Below are 18,866 nucleotides of genomic sequence, written 5' to 3'. Positions count from 1 at the left end.
CCAAATATTTATTATTTTTTTTATTTTTTAAATATTTATTTATTTTTGAGAGAGAGAGAGAGAGAGAGAGAGAGAGAAAGAGAGCAAGTGGGGGAGGGGCAGAGAGACAGAGAGAGAGGGAGACACAGAATCTGAAGCAGGCTCCAGGCTCTGAACTGTCAGCACAGAGCCTGATGCGGGCCTTGAACCCATGAACCATGGGATCATGACCTGAGCTGAAGTCGGACACTCAACCGAGTGGCTCAGTTGAGCCACCCAGGTGCCCCAAATCCAGAAGGGACTTTAAAAGGGATCGCTTTGGTAGGAGGGGCCAATGTCAGCATTCTGACACTAAAGGGGTCGTTGTCTGTAAACGGACCCAAATCACGTACTTTTTATTATCACCATCAATCCTCAACAATGTCAATAGTACAATACGCCTCCCTGCCACAGCCAACACCTTCGCCCTTCGTATGCCGGGGCACCTAGTATGCACCTACACACACGTAAAAAACAGGACCAAGTGGATTTCAGAACTAGCCGAAGTATCCATATTAGCTATCTATTCATCTCATGTTACCATATGTTCTCCATTCTGTTTCATTTTGTAAACATAGCTTGAGTAGTCAAAATTACAGACATACGAAGAACTCACAACCATGTTTATCTTCATAAGATGACAGTATTTACCTCCCGCGAAGAGCCCTGTCTCTTCAAGTCTCAAATCCATTTCCCACCGAGGCCGTGGCGTCTGATGTCCAGTGCTGTCACTTCTGCGTTCGCGGGCTTACCTTCTCTGCTGGGTACTCTGGCACCTTCTTGGTGGGGTAGACACACAGAGGTCTTTAATGTCCAGCTGGATGTCAAAACACTGGGCGGACAGCATCACCTTGTAATTCCTGGTGAAGGTTTCCTGGATAGGATAGCCATCCTTGACTGTATAAATTCCAATCCAGGTGTCATGTGATCTAGCTGACTTTCTGTCTGACCACTCCTGGATGGTAATGTGCTCTGGGGATCCCCTGTAGAAGCCCTGGTCTTTAAAGGTGGCATCCAGCCTGAGGAATGTCAAGAGAATCCTGGGGGTCCATCAGGGAGATCTTTGAGCATTTGCTTGTTGGCTCATTCAATCTGATACATCATTCCATACTTACAGAGGAAAATCTATTCAAATACGATTTTCAAATAGTGAAGATCATAGCCTTGCAGTTTGAGTGGGTGGTGGTAGGGGATGGGGAATGTCTGTAGAGCCCAGTACTCTTCAGGGGCAGAATCTGGCCCCCCTCCCACCAGCCCTCCTCCCCAGCCCTGCTCTCAGCTGTCCCAGGTTACAGAAGTTCCCGTGCTTTGAGGAGTGGCTTCCCCCCACCCCAGAGAAAGAGAGCCCCAAGCCAATCTTATTTTTGTAAGCAAAATTACTGTAGTTACTGAACAAAGAAAGGGGGAGAGGCTAGGGGATGGGATGTCATCACACTCTTCAGGAGTGATCATACCCTAGACAGGGATCATGGAGAATTTGTACTTTTTCCATTCCAGATTCTAGATCTCTGCAATGTTTGACTTTCTACCGCGTATACCCATTTTTAATTTAATTTAATTTTACTTTATTTTTTATTTTATTTTATATTTTATTTTATTTCTTTTTTAAAATTTATATCCAAGTTAGTTAGCATATAGTGCAATAATGATTTCAGGAGTAGAATCCCGTGATTCGTCCCCTACATATAACCCCCAGTGCTCATCCCATCAAGAGTCCTCCTTAATGCTCCTCACCCATTTAGCCCACCTCCCAGCCATAAGAGTCTCTTGTGTTTTGCCCCCGCTCCCTGTGTTTATATTATTTTTGCTTCCTTTCCGTTATGTTCATCTGTTTTGTATCTTAAATTCCACATATGAGCGAAGTCATATGATATCTGTCTTTTTCTGACTAATTTCGCTTAGCATAATACACTCTAGTTCCATCCATGTTGTTGCAAATGGCAAGATTTCATTCTTTTTGATTGCTGAGTAATACTCCATACAATGTATACCTATTTTAGGAGCGGCAGTGGGGTAGGGGAGGAGATAAAAAAGGCAATTTTTAAGAGTTAATGTATTGTATCCCCTTCCCCCCTTGGGTTCCATACACACTATGCCACCTCTGGTCATGCTACGGCTTCTTTTGTATGTGTTGGGGAGGAAAAGCAGTAAGTGTAAAGAGTTAGAATTTGCCCCACCTGCCTGCCATGGGAGGTCAGATCCAAAGGAAGAGCCTGTAACCAAACCCAGTGAGAATTCACTCACCGGATGCACAGCAAGCCAGTAAAAACTGACACCGAGCTTTTGCAGTGAAGGAAGATAGGGTATTTATTGGTGTGGTGCCATCCAGAAGAACGAGGAGCTAATGCTCAAAAGTCCCAAATGCCCCGGTGGCTTCCAAGTGAGGGTTTTTCAGGGCAAAATTTGGGTCAGGGATCTTCTGAGAAGGTACATGCTGTTGATTAGAAACCCATGAAGTCATGCTAACAGTTGTTCCTTAGTTGGTTCTGGTGTTGCTTTGTCCGGTCCCAGGGAGGTCAGAAGTTTGTTCCACCTCTTGAGGGACTTGGAATCTGAAAAATATCTTTGTTCTGTGTGTCACAGATTTCGTGAGCTGCATCTGGTGCTTATGTGTTCAGGATAGTGCTGGTTAGCTGCCTGTATGTGCTTGGATTACTTGTAGGTGCATACAAGTAGTTGGGCTGTATTTCTTCACGTTCCTTTGAATAGTAAGCAAGCATTTCTATCTCTTGCGCCTGGATTTGTATGTTGTTCCCTGGTCAGTCCAGCCATGTCTGGGGATCATATGACCTCTAGTTAGTTCTATCATATGCACTAAGAAGATGGGTGTGGGATTCAAGCCTTTTTTGTTTTATTCAAGTGGGTTATGGGTAGGCATGAATAGGGACAAGGTGAGAGATGGGTAGCTGGCTTTCCATAGAAGGTGCCAGAAACCCCCATGTACAGAGTCAGTTCTGAGAGAAAGAAAGCAAAAAGGAGGGAGAGTATGAGCATCGTCCTCAGCAGTGAAACTCTGTGAAGAAAGGGATTTGTAAAGGGATTGTTAGGAAGTCATGCTAATGTCACTCCCTCCGCATGACCTAAAGAGACCTTCAGTCAAGATCCCTGTGACTTTTCAAGGCTTCTTGGAAAAGATTTCAGATGTGATGCTCTGACGCAAAGGGACTCAGAGACCAGAAGGGCCCGGTTTTCTTTGCCACACTGTGCCTTTCTCACAGGAAGGAATGGTGCTGTCCAGGCAAAGTGAGTGCTCTGGTCAGCACCACATTTCTAAATCAGTGGGTTCTGGTTTGTACATCAGTCCCTTTTGAGCTGCATCGGTGTGTGTCTATCCTGAGAGGTTGCTCACAAAATGGAATTTCTGGTCCTGCAGACCTGAGGACCAAATTCTCTAGCAGTCACCCCACCGAGACACCGCCCCCTCAATGGCCCTCCCCAAAGCAGAGATAACACCTTCATTTTCTCTTTCATCATCTAACAAATGTTTTTGTTATCTGCCAGGCACAAGGCTGTGTGCTAAAGATACGGTGATGAACATAAACAGGTATGGGCCCAGGCTTCATGGGGCTTATAATCTAAGGAGTGAGAGGTAGGACAGACATAAATCAAATTATGCCACAAACAACTGTACGATTGTGTTCTTGTGTTACGGTCACAATTACAGGAGGTCTACTACATGGGGCTCTCGAGGGATCGTGACAGAGGGATTGGGCCCAGTCAGGGAGACCTGAAGTTGAGTAGGAGATTTGGAGGTAAATAGGGCAGGGAAATATGCTCCAGAGGAGGGAGGAGGGACATGGCAGGTACGAAAGACCTAAAGAAGTGGAGACGCTGAAGGAGAGGGAGAGGTGGAGAGGGTTGGGAGAGAAGGTGATGGGGGGGGGGACCCAGGTGTCAGTTCACGCACACCTTTGTGTTTTAAGAAGAGTGCTCTGGCCAGAATGTGTGAGGGCAGACAATTTAAGGGGCTATTACCAGTCTCATTGGGCAGTTATACTTCCCAGAAAAATCCTCACATTGGCCGCTAGAGGACAGGCATGAGGCTGGTTGTCTGCCGTAGCCAGTAGTTGGAGGCGATTTAAATGTCCATCACCACGGGTCCAGATAACTACAAGGTGGATGTCCACTGAGAAAGACTACACAGTTATTCTAAGTAACAGGCACATACAACAACAAGGACAAATCTTAGAAGTACAGGGTGGAGTGGAAAAAATAAGAAACTGAGGTTTATAGCACAATACCATTTAAGCAAATTAAAAATAATGCACCCTAAACAACACGCGTGTTTTGTAAAGACACACACACGCTGGGGAAGGGAGGAGGAGTGGAGAAGAGATAAAGGTCATAAACAGAGAAAACAAGAGAGAGGGTGTACTGAGCCCAGTGATTGTAGTCTGTCATAAAGCGAGTAATGAGTAACCCAACCTCCACATCTGGGAATAAACAAATAAAAAGCTCTTGCAGTTGTTGAACGAGGAGTAGAGACCCCTCAGACGAGGGTGCAGGTAGTGAAGATGATAAGTGTATGGAGTATGTTTTATGAATGAAACATACAAAACATATTAACAGCACCTGGTACATAGTAAGTCCCCAACAATGTGAACTGTTATTATTTATTATTTAACCAAGCTACATGGAATTTCTTGGTCAGCACTAGGAAATTTACTGATAGATCCCTTCTATTCCCCTCAGGAGGGGTGACCTTGCCCAAAACAATGTATTCTTTGCTAATAATGTCCTTTTTTTCTGCTCCCTCTCCACTTCAAAAACCTTTTCTTTTCTTCAGCTCGGTGGGTGGGATGCTGCCCAATTCACGAACCGTTTCAATAAAGCCAATTTGACCTTCTGAGTTACTCAGTTGAATTTCTGTCGTTTGACAGTAGTAGTATAGGAGATTAAAGATAAATTCAAACAAACAAACAAACAAATTGTGAGCTCCAAATCTCTTCTGAGGAGCAACTAAGGTCAGTATTTGACATTCAGGAGAAACAGGTCTTGAGACCTCCACAAACGCAAAATTTGTGATATCCTTGCCAGCATTAGCTTCATAAAATGCAGGATATAGGGCTGAGACTGGATAGATGGTCATACCATCATCATTGAGACAGAGATCACAAAATCAAAAAGAATCTTGATGGGGGCGGGGAACGATGCATTAATTTGGGGCTGAAACAGTTTGTGTTGAAGTCTGCGATCCTTCTAAGTGCACACGAAAATATTGAGGGCCTACTATGCGCCCTCATAGGCACTAGGAATGTGCTAGGTACCGGGAACACATAGGTGAACAGATGATCCTAACCTTATTGGGCTGGCAAGTGTATCAAATAATCAAACGACATAAAATGTACTTCTAAACTTTGGCAGGGGTTATGTAAGAAGTTGTAAGATACTGGTATGTAAACTGATATAGTTAAACATTTACTCACGTCCTTAATAGGTTCCTGAGAATACTCCCTGAAAGGGCAATTTCTGGGTCTAAGCATCTGTTTGTTTTAATGTATTCAAACTTTTTAAAATAGAATTTATCTTTTGGAGCCACCTGTGGTTTCACACACACACATTTTTTTTTTATTATCTTATAGAGGCTTTGGGGAATGAGAGGCTACTGAAAACAGACAAAGGCCTTAGTTTGTTAAAATAAGGTCCAGCGGCTGACTCCGGACTAGGGTGACAAAGTAAAAACTACATTTCCCAAGGAGCAGCGCGGCACGTCACACAGGAAGGACGGCGCATGCGTGAAGGGGGTTCGCGCTGCGACTAGCTCATAAAAGGAAAACAGCGTGTGTGGCTCGCGACGTGCCGCGAATCTTCGAACGTAAGGGCGTTAGGTCCTAAGGCTTTGAAAAGCATTCGAGGGACGCGCCCGCTCCTGCCGTCGTAATTTCCAGCGTGACGTGCTTACTCCGGTCGTGGCTTGGCAGGTGGGGCTGGGTCGCGGTCTGGGGCCCCCGGGAAATGGCGGGAGCGGAGGGTTAGGGTCCCCGGTGCGTCCCTACTCCCGGGCCTTGCCGAGGCGGCTCTCGAGAGGCGGTGCGCACGCGCCCTGGGCGGGGAGAGGCGGGGCTGGAGGAGGGAGGGCCGGCGGTGTTTGAGTTTGCGCGTGCGCTCGCCGGAAGCTGGCGCGCGCGGTGCTGGGCGCTAAAGCGGCGGAGGCGGGGTACTCAGCCCAGCTGTGGGAAGACAGCAGCCGAGGATGCGCCCCCCCTTAAGGAGATGGCTTCATTCGCCCTCCAGAGACTTCCAGTTGCCTCCATCTGTCTGCGCCCGTTTACAGCCTAGGGCTTCAGTCTGTAGCTGACATCTCATCTCCAGGTCTCTTGAGAACCCACTCCAGTCTAGGCCCCCACCATTCCACTGAAATAGCACTTTGTCAAAGCCACCAATGATCGCAACGTCGCCAAATTCAGTTTTAACTTCGTTCGCACTCCCGTACCAATTTTTGATGCAGTTCATCGTTGCCCCTTCTTGAAGCACGTTCTTCATTTGATTTGTGCAATAGCCACGTCTTTAGCCTCAGCTCTCTGGCTTCTCCTCTGCTGATTTCTTGTTCCTCTTCCTTATCTCTAATGATTACACCGCCCCCAGGCCTCATCCTGGATCTCTTCTCCGTGGTCACTTCCTAGGAGCTATCAATTTCAAGGCTTTTTTTTTTTTTTTTTTTTCCAACGTTTATTTATTTTTTTGGGGGACAGAGAGAGAGCATGAACGGGGGAGGGGCAGAGAGAGAGGGAGACACAGAATCGGAAACAGGCTCCAGGCTCTGAGCCATCAACCCAGAGCCCGACGCGGGGCTCGAACTCACGGACCGCGAGATCGTGACCTGGCTGAAGTCGGACGCTTAACCGACTGCGCCACCCAGGCGCCCCTCAAGGCTTTAAATATAAATACTGTGTGTTGTGCTCTCAAATTTCTATCTGCAGCCCAGTGCTCTACCTTGAACTCCAGATTCTTATATTCACCTCTCAAATGATATCTCTTAAAATGTCAAATCAGCATCTCAAACATGTACAAAACTGACATTTTAAGTTTTACCCTTCTCATACCTTAACCTGTCTTCCCATTCTTCCAGTTGCTCATGCCAAACACTTGAGTTATTCTTGGTGTATTTTGTCCCCCTCCCCTTTCCTTCTCCAGTATATTATCATGTATTTGCCCTTGAGGCTTTGAAGTTTCACTATTGGGTGTCTAATTGTAGATATTCTCTTTGGCGCTTTGTCCTTTTTGCCTGAGAATTTGTGTTTTCGGTTCTTCGACATCCCTGTCATTGTTTATTCAAATTTATCTGTGTATCTACTCTGTCCTCTCTGTCCCTTTTATTTAAAAAAAATTTTTTTTTAATGTTTATGTATGTATTTTGAGAGAGTGCACATGTGCATGCAAGCCAGGGAGGGACAGAGAGAAAGAATCCCAAGCATGGAGCCCGACAGGATTCAATCCCACGAACCATGAGATCATTACCCGAGCCAATATCAAGAGTTGTTCCTTAACCAACTGAGCCTCCCAGGCGCCCCATCTCTATGTCCCTTTTAACTTTCACCTACAAATAAGTATATGGGACTATTTGTTTAATGTCTGTGTTCCTTTCTGGACTGTAAGTTTTGTACAGCAAGGCAGGGACTCTTTGCCTCATTCACTGCTGTATGTTCCTCATGCCTGGCACAGCAGTATTTAACAAATTATTGAATGAATTAATTTATAGAGAAAAAGTACCTCTTCTCCGTAAGTGGGAGTAGATTGTCTTTCTTAGAGTATGTTTATAGGAACTATTTTTTTTTTCTGGGATTGGAGAGAAGGTATTGACTAACCCAGCTTCAGAATTGGTGCATGCTTCTAAGCTGAAAGACTGTTTTAAGAGATTTCCAGGATTCAGCTCCCATAATCTATTTTGAAGACTTAGTAGGTGCCAGGCCCTGTGCTAGTTGCTGGGAATATAGGGTCGAATACACCTGCTTCTCTGTCTTCTGAGAGTTTGTGGTCTGCAGGAGAGACAAGTTAATGCAAGTGTCTCGTGCGTGTGTGACAGGTGCAAGAACAGAAATTTGTGTACTGTGCTTTGGAAATTTTGATTGCCCTTGGCATCAGGGCACCTGAGCAGGGCCTGGGACAGCCAGATCCCCCTGCCATTCTATTCTGGCTGCAAGCAGCTTTGTTCTTTTACACGAGGACACAAATAACATCATAAATACTATGTTCTGTGTATGCTGTGGTGTGAGAAATGTTGGCAAGTACTGCCGTGAAAGTATTAACTTGGCTGCTATTTGATTTGCACCTGAAAGACGAGCAAATTTGAGACCCACGGAGAGGTAGGGAAAGGATTAAAGGACCTGAAGCATGAAAGTCTGTGCTTGCTTGGGATGGGGACACTGGAATTGCTTACTGCAGTTGCTGTATGGTATTGCTGTTTGAGAGTGGCTGGCTGTCCAGGATCTGAAGTGGTGCCTTGAAAGTGTTTTGTCGGGGCACCTGGCTGGTTCAGTTGGTGGAGTGTGTGACTCTTGATCTCGGGGTCGTGAGTTCAAGCCCAACGTTGGGTGTAGAGATTGCTTAAATAAACAGACTTTTAAAAAAATCTTTAAAAAAGAAGTGTTTTGTAAACCACAGTGTGTGTTTTTATAAATACCTGGCCCAGCACGAGGCACCCTGTTCTCAGTGGGTAGGTCCATTAGAATTCATAGTTTTAGTGACCCAGCTTTCCGGAGCTGGAAACAGGGGCATGTAGTAAGTCAGCCTTTTAAACCTCATTTCTAAATTTGTGTACAAAGAGTCTTACAAGTGTTTTAAAAATGAATCTTCTATAGGATCCTATATCATTTGCATTGGAAAAAATACCCAGTATATATCACTTCAGGATTTGTGGTCACTCTATCTGTGGAGGGGAAGCTACTTTGTTGAACATTATACCAATAGGTTTGGGATGTTGATCATGAGCCTTAAGGCTTAGGTCATAGAGTCAGACAGATCTGGATTTGAATCCCACCTCTTCCACTTATTACTTGTGTGACTTCAGTAAAGTCACTGATTTCTCCAAGACTCCTGTTTCCACAGTGTTAAATGAAGAGCAGTTTAGATGGAGTCATCTACATAAAAGTGCTTAGCTCATAGTAGGTATTCAGTAAGGAATAGCTGTCAGTGTTTGTCGTAGATTCTAAATCTAAAGTTCTCTCTTGGCCAGCAAGAGAGCAGACGCAGGATTAAAAGCAAGAGATGGCTAATGTCTGCGAAAAGACAAGACCCCGAATAAGGGTCCTTGCTCCGTATTTATTAAGATCAGAAGGCTTACAAACGTGATGGGCATGCACAAAGAGACAATGAATCTGTGAACATTAACTCATGGGCATGAGGGAAAGGGGGTTTTGAAGATACACGGTGTTTGAGGTTTGGGTCAATCCTGGCGCCAGGCAGATGGGCAGATGGTTGTTAATGGCAGACCGGAGGCGCAATGTCTGTTTATCTTAGCTAGCCTAGCGGATAAGGCAGATAGGGGAAATAACCTCAGGGTTAACAAGGCACCTTTTCTTTTGCTAATCAGCTCTGCTCTGGGCTGCTTCACCCACAGCAGCAGAGGTCTATAGCCCTATTTACCTGTTTACTTAACTTGGTCCTTCTCTCCTGTGAAAGCAGCTTTACTGCTATAGTACTAAATTGGGGGGGCACTTTTGCCCTGAATACCTAATCTTGCTTACTTCATATACCTTTGTGTTGGGGGCCTTTGCCCCCCCTCTCTATTCTAGGGGCCTTTGCCCCCTACCACGTCTATTCTGGGGGCCTTTGCCCCTCTCCTAGTCTATTCTGGGGGCCTAATCTTGTCTACTCAAGCTTGGGTAAGAGCATCCTATGGCTTTGTAATTCTTTATGCCTTGTTAACCCACTGGTGCAAGCCCAGGGAATTTCTAAACTTATTTCCCACAATTGTTACCTTTATGTTTATCAGATGCCACTATGAATCGCCATCCTATTGGTGATTCTTTCAGTGCAATCTTAATAACAGTTGATTGACAGTTTCTAGTAGACGAAATGGTCTTACTTCATGATCTCTTTTGCTAATGAATAAGCCGAAGTCCTTACAAAGTTTGAAATTGGGAGGGAGAACATAGATTTTAGAGTTTGCAGTTTTGTAACTACCTGTTATTTCCTGAGTTACCGAGCATAATTTAACCACTCTGAACTTCAGGTTCCCCAGCTATAGAGAGGGTGTGCTTAGGTGATTGTTAGGTTTCAATGAGAATGATGTATGTAAGCTTTGGTCTAGAAGCATGGTAGGTAGTAGGGGAAAGAAATCCGCATCTCCTTAATTTTTTCAAACCAATTGATGAATGTAGATTGTTGTTGAGCGTGGCTACATTGAGAGTATGGGATCTGAGTGTAGGGTCTTAGATGCCTGCCTTCCCTTTGATTCAGAACTAAAGCTCTGTCTTAAGCCCTGTGGGATTGATGTTAGAGTGGTTTAAGTATAGAATGTTTGGATTTGTTGGTATGAGGCCTTGGCTTCTAGACAAGGTGCTAGAGAACAGGTTTAGACTGAGTGGTTAGCGGTTAACACGTTCTTTGTCCCTATAATTACCTATTAGGCTTCTCAGTTGCAGATAACAAAAAGCTAACCCAAACTAGTCCAAGGAGAAAAGTAGTATCCATTAGACTCTAACTGAAAAGTCCTGGGTATACCAACCTCAGGCACAGTTATATCCCGAAACCTAAGTTATGTCACCAGGAATTTTTTTTTTTTCTTTTAATGTCTTTCAGCTCCACTTTTCTCCATGTTGACTTCTGTCTCAGACAGGCAAAAGCCTCCATCAGTTCCAGGCTTCCCTGCTACTCCGTTAACAACCACCTGAAAGAAGGTATCTCTTTTCAGATAGCTTCCAGCAAAAGATCTTTTTTTTCCCCCTAATTTCTGTCTAATTTTAATTAAAACAATTTTTAAAAATTTTTTCAAACATTTATTTTTTTGAGAGACAGAGCACTAGGGGGGCAGGGGCAGAGAGAGAGAGAGAGAGAGTCACAGATTCCGAAGCAGGCTCAAGGCTCCAAGCTGTCAGCACAGAGCCCAACATGGGGCTCGAACCCATGAACCGTGAGATCATGACCTGAGCCGAAGTTGGATGCTTAACCGACTGAGTCACTCAGGCGCGCCCCAGCAAAAGCTCTTAAATTGATTTGGGCCAGACTTAGGTCACATTCCTCTTCCTGAGCTAGTCATGGCGGTCAGAAAGAGTGGAATACTCTTGTGGGCCCAGGTCATATACCCATCTTGGAGCCAAGGTGAAGGACATTTTCTCGAAGGAGAAATTGGGAGTACTGTTACCAAAATGGAGAGAAAAGGTGATGGGCATACACTGAGAGGTTGCTTCCAGTAATGATGGAGGAGCTCAGATCAGGCCAACCCTCTCACAGACGATGACCATAACTCGTACAAATTAAAACAAAACAAAAACCCACTAACTGGAGTCAGTGGAGCAGGAGCTGACCCCCAGAAGGGAGTGGCACTGATGAGGTGTTCTCAATGTCTTGTTACGTGATACTCATCTTGAAAAGATAGCCACGCAGAGGGAGTTTCAGTTTTTTTTTTATGTTTGTTTATTTTTGAGAAAGAGAGAGACAGAGTGCAAGCAGGGGAGGGGCAGAGGGAGAGGGAGACACAGAATCCGAAGCAGGCTCCAGGCTCTGAGCTGTCTGTCAGCACAGAGCCTGATGCGGGGCTCGAATTCGTGAACTGCGAGATCATGACCTGAGCCGAAGTCGGATGCTCAACCGACTGAGCCCCCCAAGCGTCCCCCAGATTCTTGATATAAAAGTCATTTTATCTAAATGTCCCACCCACCGATGAATGGAAAAACAAAATCCATACCAGTGGGGTATTATTCAGCCATAAAAAGAATGAAATACACATGTATAGCAGGAATGAACCTTGAAAATATTGTGCTAAGTGAAAGAAGCCAGTCCCCAAAGGCCACATAGTGTATGATTTTGTTTCTATGAAGCATCTAGAACAGGCAGATCTGTAAAGTCAGAAAGTAGAATAAACAGTTGCTAAGGGGAGTGACTGCTGATGGGGACAGGTTTTTGGGGTGTACAGGCTTTGGGGGTTCTGAAAATAATTCTGAAATTAGGTCGCGGTGATGGTGGCACAACCTTTTGAATATACTAAAAGGCCGCTGAATTGAACATGTAAAGGAAGCCATAGAAGCACATGGGAAGGTGCTCAGCATCAGTGGTCACCAGAGAAGTCTAAATGAAACCCACAATGGAAAACCACTTCACACTAGCTAGAATGGCTAAATTTTCTTAAATAAAATGAAAACAACAACACTGTATGTCATCGGGCATGTAGAGCAGCTAAAACTTCCATATGTTGTTGGTGGGAAGCCGGTACACCTTCTCAGGAACAGGGTCTGGTCTGGCGGTTTCCTGTAAAATTAAGTATCCACCTCAGACCTAAGCACTTAAGAGAAATGAACATATGTCCGAAAAAAGACTCACATGTGACTGCTCGTGGCAGTTTTATTCACAGTGGCCCCGAACTGGGAATCACCCAGGTGCCACCAAAGCGAGGGCTGGTTAAAGAAACAGGTTTTTTCATACAGGAGAATGTTGCTGGGCAGTGGAACGAAACAGACTCCTGATACACATACCACCACCGATGAATTTCAAAAACATGTTGAGAGAATCCGGACCCTAAAGATGGTGGATGGCATGATTACATTTCAGTGAAATTCTAGAACAGGTGTAACTAATCGATAGTGAAAAATGTCAGAATGGTGGTTCCCTCTGGGTAGAAATAGAAGGTGGGGCTTTTTTTTTTTTTTTTTTTTTTTTTTTTTTAAGAGCATGAGCAGGATAGAGGAACAGAGGGAGAGAGAGAGAATCTTAAGCAGACTCTGCGCTCAGCATGGGTCTGACCTGGGGCTTGATCGTATGACCCTGGAATCATGACCTAAGCCCAAATCAAGAGTGAGATATTCAACAACTGAGCCACCCAGGCGCCGCGGAAGTTGTGGCTTCTAAACCGGTTGGAAGAAGAGAGTGCTAGGAGCCAAAAAGTGTATAGTGTTGGGCCTTGCCTCAGAATTCAGAAGAATGCCTGAAACCTTGCAGGGATTGCCTGGCCTCCCAGGGTTAAGAACAGTGATAGATCAGCTGGGGCCTTTGGACTCTGATAACAGGCAGCTTGGGCTCAAAGCCATGTCCTCCCAGCTGGGAGCTCTGGCCTTTCAGCCAAGTTCCGGTGCCCGGTGCTTGGTTCCCACAGGCTCTGGTGTTGCAGATGTTTTCTGGGGAAGTCCAAGTTCACAACCGACTGGATCCAGTTAGTGGGAGTTTGTTGTAAAATCATAAAATGAGGTGGTTCTCCCAAGCAAGGCGCCACCCAGCAGGCAGAGCTCACACAGGAGAGCACTCCTCCATGGTGTGGTCTTTGTGCGGGCCATCCGCTCAGAGCCGCTCCCCTCAGGCTCGGGATGCATCAGTGTTTTCTTTTGCTTGTGCCTTTGACTGCTTTGCTCAACTTAGCATAGTCCCTGTTTTTTCCTGGCAGTTCCCTGAGCCACATCTGCGGACAGAGAGGGGGAAACTCATGTCCACTAAGTGTGTGTGTTGTCCCAGGCACTGCCTGGACCTTACTTGTGTTGTTAATCCTCCAGTGGGTGCTCTGGTCTTTATGGAGACTCAGAAAGGTTAAGGAGCGCCCACGGGGTGAGTAAAAGGCCTCATGAGAACTTAATGTTCCCTGTTCTGTCCCCTTTCCCCTCCTTGGAATGCTCCTAAAATATGCATGGCCGTTCATTTCTCTGATGGCTTGTTGGTGGCGTATTTCATTTCTTTTTGTGACTTGATGTGTTTGGGCATGCGGGAATGCTGTTTGCCTCTTCCTGTATTTACCAGAATAGTTTCTGATAAACAGCTGCCAAGCCCTCCTATGTTCTAGGCTTTGTTTCGGGTGCCAAGGCACAGAGATGACTAACACTCAGTTCTTGTACTTAAGGGGCTGGAAATCCTAGAAGTGGGCTCCTACACAAATACAAAACAGTTTTACAAGAGCAAGTGCACTCTGATTGCAGTTATATTGCATGTGCAGAGAGCGGCACACAAAATGAAAATCATTTAGGTTGCTGAGGTTTACTTTAATAATTCTTTAATAATTGTTATACTATTTTTTTGTCTGCTAAATTAAGAAAAAATGGAAAGAGAGGTGTGGCCAGAGTGCTCTGGGGCCCAGGGGCGTTCCTCACTGCTGAGTGGTTTAAGGAGTGCCCCAAAGAAGAGAGGGCATTTGAGCAGGAAGAACATGCTGGCATTTGTCTGTTAGGTTTGGGGGGAAGGGGCATCCGGGTAGTGGAAAAGCCTGATGGTCCACTTGCAGAGGTGACTGGTTCCAGAGAAAGCAGTCGTTTGTTGTATAATCGAGAGATGAGCTTTTCCCGGGCGGGGCACTACCCAGCGGACAAGGCGACCCTCCGGAATGCTGTTCTCCATCTCAGCACTTCACAGTGTTTCACACTGGATAGAAATGAGGGGAGGCGAAAGCATTTTAAAAACTACCAGTCACCATTTATACGTGAGGGGATCCCGATGATTGGTATAGGGGCTGAGTGTCAGAGGCCAAAGGTCTCCAAAAACGGGGCCCACCCCCCACTGCTGCTTGCTGGTTGCAGGATTAGGCCCTGACTGCTTTGCTCTTTGACCTCCTTCTTCCCCTCCAGACCACGTGGGTCAGCTTTCAAATTTCAGTGTGCTGAAAGTTTCAAGCTCCATCACATGTGTGTGTGTGTGTGTGTGTGTCTGTCTCTGCATCTTCCATTTGCAAAAGGTTTTCTGAGATACATGCTTTTTTTCCTGTGTATGCATAGGATACCTCTGGAGAAATACCCAAGAAACAGTAGGGATTACTTCTAGGGGTGGGAGATTTCATTGTACTTCTGGAATCATTTGAATTTTTTTTTATTATGTGCATATGTTAAAGTTTTTTGTTTTTTGTTTTTTTTTTTTTTTCCTTAAGAGGAACAGGCTTTGTGTCCAGCCACAGTGAGGCACAGCCATGGGTGATATTGTGATAATGTGATGAGAGCCCCAACTAAGACAGTGACAGGTGGGGTGGAAGGGAGGGGCCGGGTTTGGGAGAAATTTCTGAGGCAAAATCCCTAGGAATGGAATGGGGTGGATCAGAGAGATGTGGGGTTGCAGATGGCCAAGAAGGAGGAGTGGATGCCTCTGAGATGTGAGGCCTGGGAGGCTGGCTGGGCAGCGATGGGTGCCATCAAACCACATCTGGAAGGCAGAGCAGGAAGTGTGAGTTGTCTGAGGGGCATCTCAGGCCCTCAGCTGGCAGCTCAAAATCTGAGCTGGGAACCTTGGCGAGGGGTCAGGGTTGATGGAGGAATCTGGAAGTTTCAGAATATGGGGCCTTACAGCAGATGAGCTACCCAGGGAGCTTAGAGACTGAGAGGGGAGTCCTGGAGTAGCCGTCCTGTGGGTTGGAGGAGGGGGCAGCAGAAGGACCGCACAGGGTGGTTGGAGAAATAGGAGGGACCGCAGGCCTGGAAGCTCAGCCAAGCTTTGAGAAGCAGCATGTGGTCAGGTGTTCAGGGCAGCAGAAAGGTTCAGGAGCTAACAGGAGATCACTGGGGACTGGGCGGGAGGAGCCATGCTGTGTCGGGCTGAGGTGTGAATGGGAATAGAAAATGAGGACAGTGGGTACGTGTGGAGCCCTGTGCTAGGTATCGAGGATCTAGTGATCCCCACCCTCAAGAGAGGAGACAAAAACACACAAAGAGAATTTGAATATGATTTGATAGGCACTATGGTAGAGAGATGCACAGGATAATTTGAGGCCACAGAGAAAGGTGACAAGTCAGCCTAGGAGACAGGTTTCTGACCGTGGCTGGTGAAGGGAGATGGTATATGAGCCAGATCCTAGAGAGTAAGTAGTTAAATTGGGCCGAGGATTAGGGATGTCCTGCTTGCAGGAAGCACATCCCAGATGGAGGGAACAGCATGGGGATAAGAAATGTGACATGGTGTGTGGTCAAAAGCAGGAGTGTGAAGTGTCTGGAGTATGAAGTGTGAGGCAGGCAGGGTAACGAGAGGAGATAGGAATGGGGGGCCAGGAATGGAGGCCCCTTCCGTCGAGTCTGTGCTGTGGGTAAGGACTTGATGTACCCTGGAGGCGCGGGTTGAAAGCGTTTGGCAGGGGAACATGGCCACACTTGTCTTTCAGATGGGTGGTGCCGCGGCCGTGTCGAGGGTGGATTTGATGGAGAGGAAAATGCAGAAGGGGGTGCTGTGTAAGTTACCGGGAGGCCATTGGTGTGGTGGGAAACAGTGACTGAAGGCTAAGAAGGGGGCAGTGAGTCAACAGGAGCGGTGACCGATTGGACAGGGGATTGAGGGAGAAGGTGGTTTGAAAACAGCCATTTTCAGCACAGGCAGCTGAGTGGCTTCTGGACATGCCGGCAGGGAAGGAGCGAGCTAGCACACAGGAGTTTTAGGGGTGGAGTGGGTGGAGTGGGTAGGGAGGGATGAGTTGGGTTTTGGACATACAGGTTTTGTGTTTTGTTTTGTTTTTTTTAAGTTCTATTGAGCTATAATTCACATACCATACAATTCACCCAAAATGCACGATTCATTGTTGGTTTGTTGTTGTTGTTTCACTGATTTGTACAGCCATCATCAGTATTTTAGAATGGTTTCTGGACAAATTGATTTAAAATCTTTCTGAAATAGTAGAAAATTTCTAGCGTATAGGAGAGACTCATACAAGGAATGTCTGTGTCAGGCATAGGGATTTGGGGTCTTCTCTGGTAGGGCTGTCCAGCCGGCATGAAAATAAGGTTCTGAATCTTGGGGAAGCTGTGGGGGCTGGAGGTAGATTTGGGAGTTGGTGCCATGTGGCTCATAGTTGATAATACGAGGGAAGAAGCCTTTGCTTAACAACAAAGTTTGGGAGAGTTGATGTGGGAAGTTCACAGTGGACCTTACTGCGGGGGCGGGGGGTGGGGAGAGGGTCAGGGCAGGAGAGAGGTGGTGTGTCAAGTAGAATTATTATCAAGTTCTTGCCAAGTCCTTGACACAACTTACCAGTGGTGGTTATTAATGTGAGGGGATTGCTGATGAAAGCAGAGGTGTTTGTTCTTGCCTGAGGAGCTCCCAGTCTGGTTGGGGAAGAAAAGCCAGTTTATAAAGGTAGGTTGGAAAGTCTAGATAGGAAGAGTCCAACAGGAGACACGTTTGGCTTATTTAGGGACAGTCAGGCAAGACCAGGCTTGAGCTGATCCTTGCAAGTGTAAGCTTTGGAGGAAGGGCATGCCCTTCAGCCTCTCTGGAGGGGAGGGGTGGTGGAAGGGACCTCCATGTCAAGTGTTTGTAGATGGGATAGGCTGGAAGGAATGTTCGCAAATAATGAGGGCTGCCACTGTGTGTATCTCAGGGCCGGATCCCGTCCCTCAACTGCCCGTGTCTTCTTCAGATGCAGCCCTGTTCTCTGGCCCTTGGTCTTGTTCTCAGCATGCTTCTAGAAGCCCCTCAGCCAGCGTACTCCCATTTCCCCACCTGAAGCCCCCCACCCCCCCACCCCGCATCCACACTGCCTTCCCCTCAGGCCTCCACCCTCTCTGGTGCCACAGCTCTGGCAGGAGGTAGTTGTGTACATGTGCTTCTCCTGCATGGTGGCTCCTGTCTCTCCCATTGCCTGTTTCCTGAGGTCCTAGTAAAGTCCTGACTGAGACCACTCCCGAGTCCTTTCCTGTAACATCTGGGGGCAGGTGGATGGGGTGGCGGCCAGGGCAGGGTGGGGTGGGGGAGAGACCTGGAAGTGTATACGGCGGCGGCCAGGCTCGAGCCCCAAGGAGCGCCAGCATTTGCAGGACAGGCCGGCGAGAGGCCGGTGCAGGAGAGGAGTGGAGGCTGACCACGCAGGAGGGAGGCCCTGACGCCAGGGGAAGAGGCAGTGGGCACCTGTGTCCAGCGGATGCAGGCAGGGGAAGGATCTAATTCTTTGACCTGTGCGGTTCCTGGTTCTCCCGAGAGCATCATCGCTGGGCTGGGGAGGACGGAAGCTAGACTGAAGTGGGTTGCGAAGTCAAATGGGGGCGAGGACTAGAAGCACAGGCTTGGACCATTTCTGAAGTTTTGCCGTGAAAAGACGAGGTGGGGAGCTGGAGGGGAGTGTGGGGTTTGGAAGCTCTTACATATTTAATTTTTAAGATGGGCTCTCCTAAAGTATGCTCGCGTGCCATATGGCGTAGGAAAGGGGCATCAGCCGGCCCGAGAGGAGATGGGATTCAGAGCACAGATGACGGGTTGCTCTTCACTAAGCGCAGAGGTGACCGGTGCTGCTGCACTTAGCTTGTCCTGTTCATGGTGGGAACAGGGTCTCTGGCTTCTCTTCTGACCAGAGTGGGAACTTGGGACTTCAGCTAGGGGGCTCAGACCCGGGTCTGAGGGCAGCAGCAAAAACATTGAAAGAGAGAGAAAGGTTGAAATGTCAGACAGACTTGCCGGGAACGACACCGATTTACGGGACAGCATTGTGGGCACGCCTGCCGCCGGTGTTTGTGGTGGCACAGCGTAAAGTCAGATGCACCCGTCCGGTTGTGGGGCTCGCCCCAATTTTACCGTGCACCGGTGTGGGCAGGTCCACGGCAGGTGGCTCCACCCAGGGTTCCTGCTTTACTTAGTGGGAGAGAACAACTCTTTTCCACGCGAATCCGTCCTCCTTGGGATCTTTCCACTGAGCTCTCCTTCCGTCCACACCTTCACCTTTGTTGTAGCTCACTGGGGGGGTCTTTCTCCTTCCTCTTTTCTCACTCAGCAGATCAGTTCCTTCATGCTGATCATTCTCAAGTTTGTACGCTTCT

General features: G+C 47.0%; 1 protein-coding gene across 2 annotated transcripts in view; it reads left to right on the top strand.

Annotated features, from left to right (window-relative positions):
* The first annotated feature begins 5,763 nt into the window (after positions 1-5,763).
* SGF29 (SAGA complex associated factor 29) overlaps positions 5,764-18,866 on the top strand; it is a 31,198-nt gene continuing 18,095 nt past the window's right edge. The window contains exons 1-2 of one of the 2 annotated variants that reach the window (XM_045459942.1): positions 5,764-5,939; positions 10,759-10,856. The gene's annotated coding sequence lies outside the window, so the exon portion shown is untranslated. The remainder of the gene's footprint in view (positions 5,940-10,758; positions 10,857-18,866) is intronic. The other variant, XM_045459943.1, reaches the window with a different exon arrangement.

Source organism: Leopardus geoffroyi, chromosome E3 (assembly GCF_018350155.1).
Source record: "Leopardus geoffroyi isolate Oge1 chromosome E3, O.geoffroyi_Oge1_pat1.0, whole genome shotgun sequence".
Taxonomy (NCBI): domain Eukaryota; kingdom Metazoa; phylum Chordata; class Mammalia; order Carnivora; family Felidae; genus Leopardus; species Leopardus geoffroyi.
The sequence above is the reverse complement of the archived record's forward strand: the minus strand, read 5'-3'. Positions and strand labels throughout refer to the sequence as shown.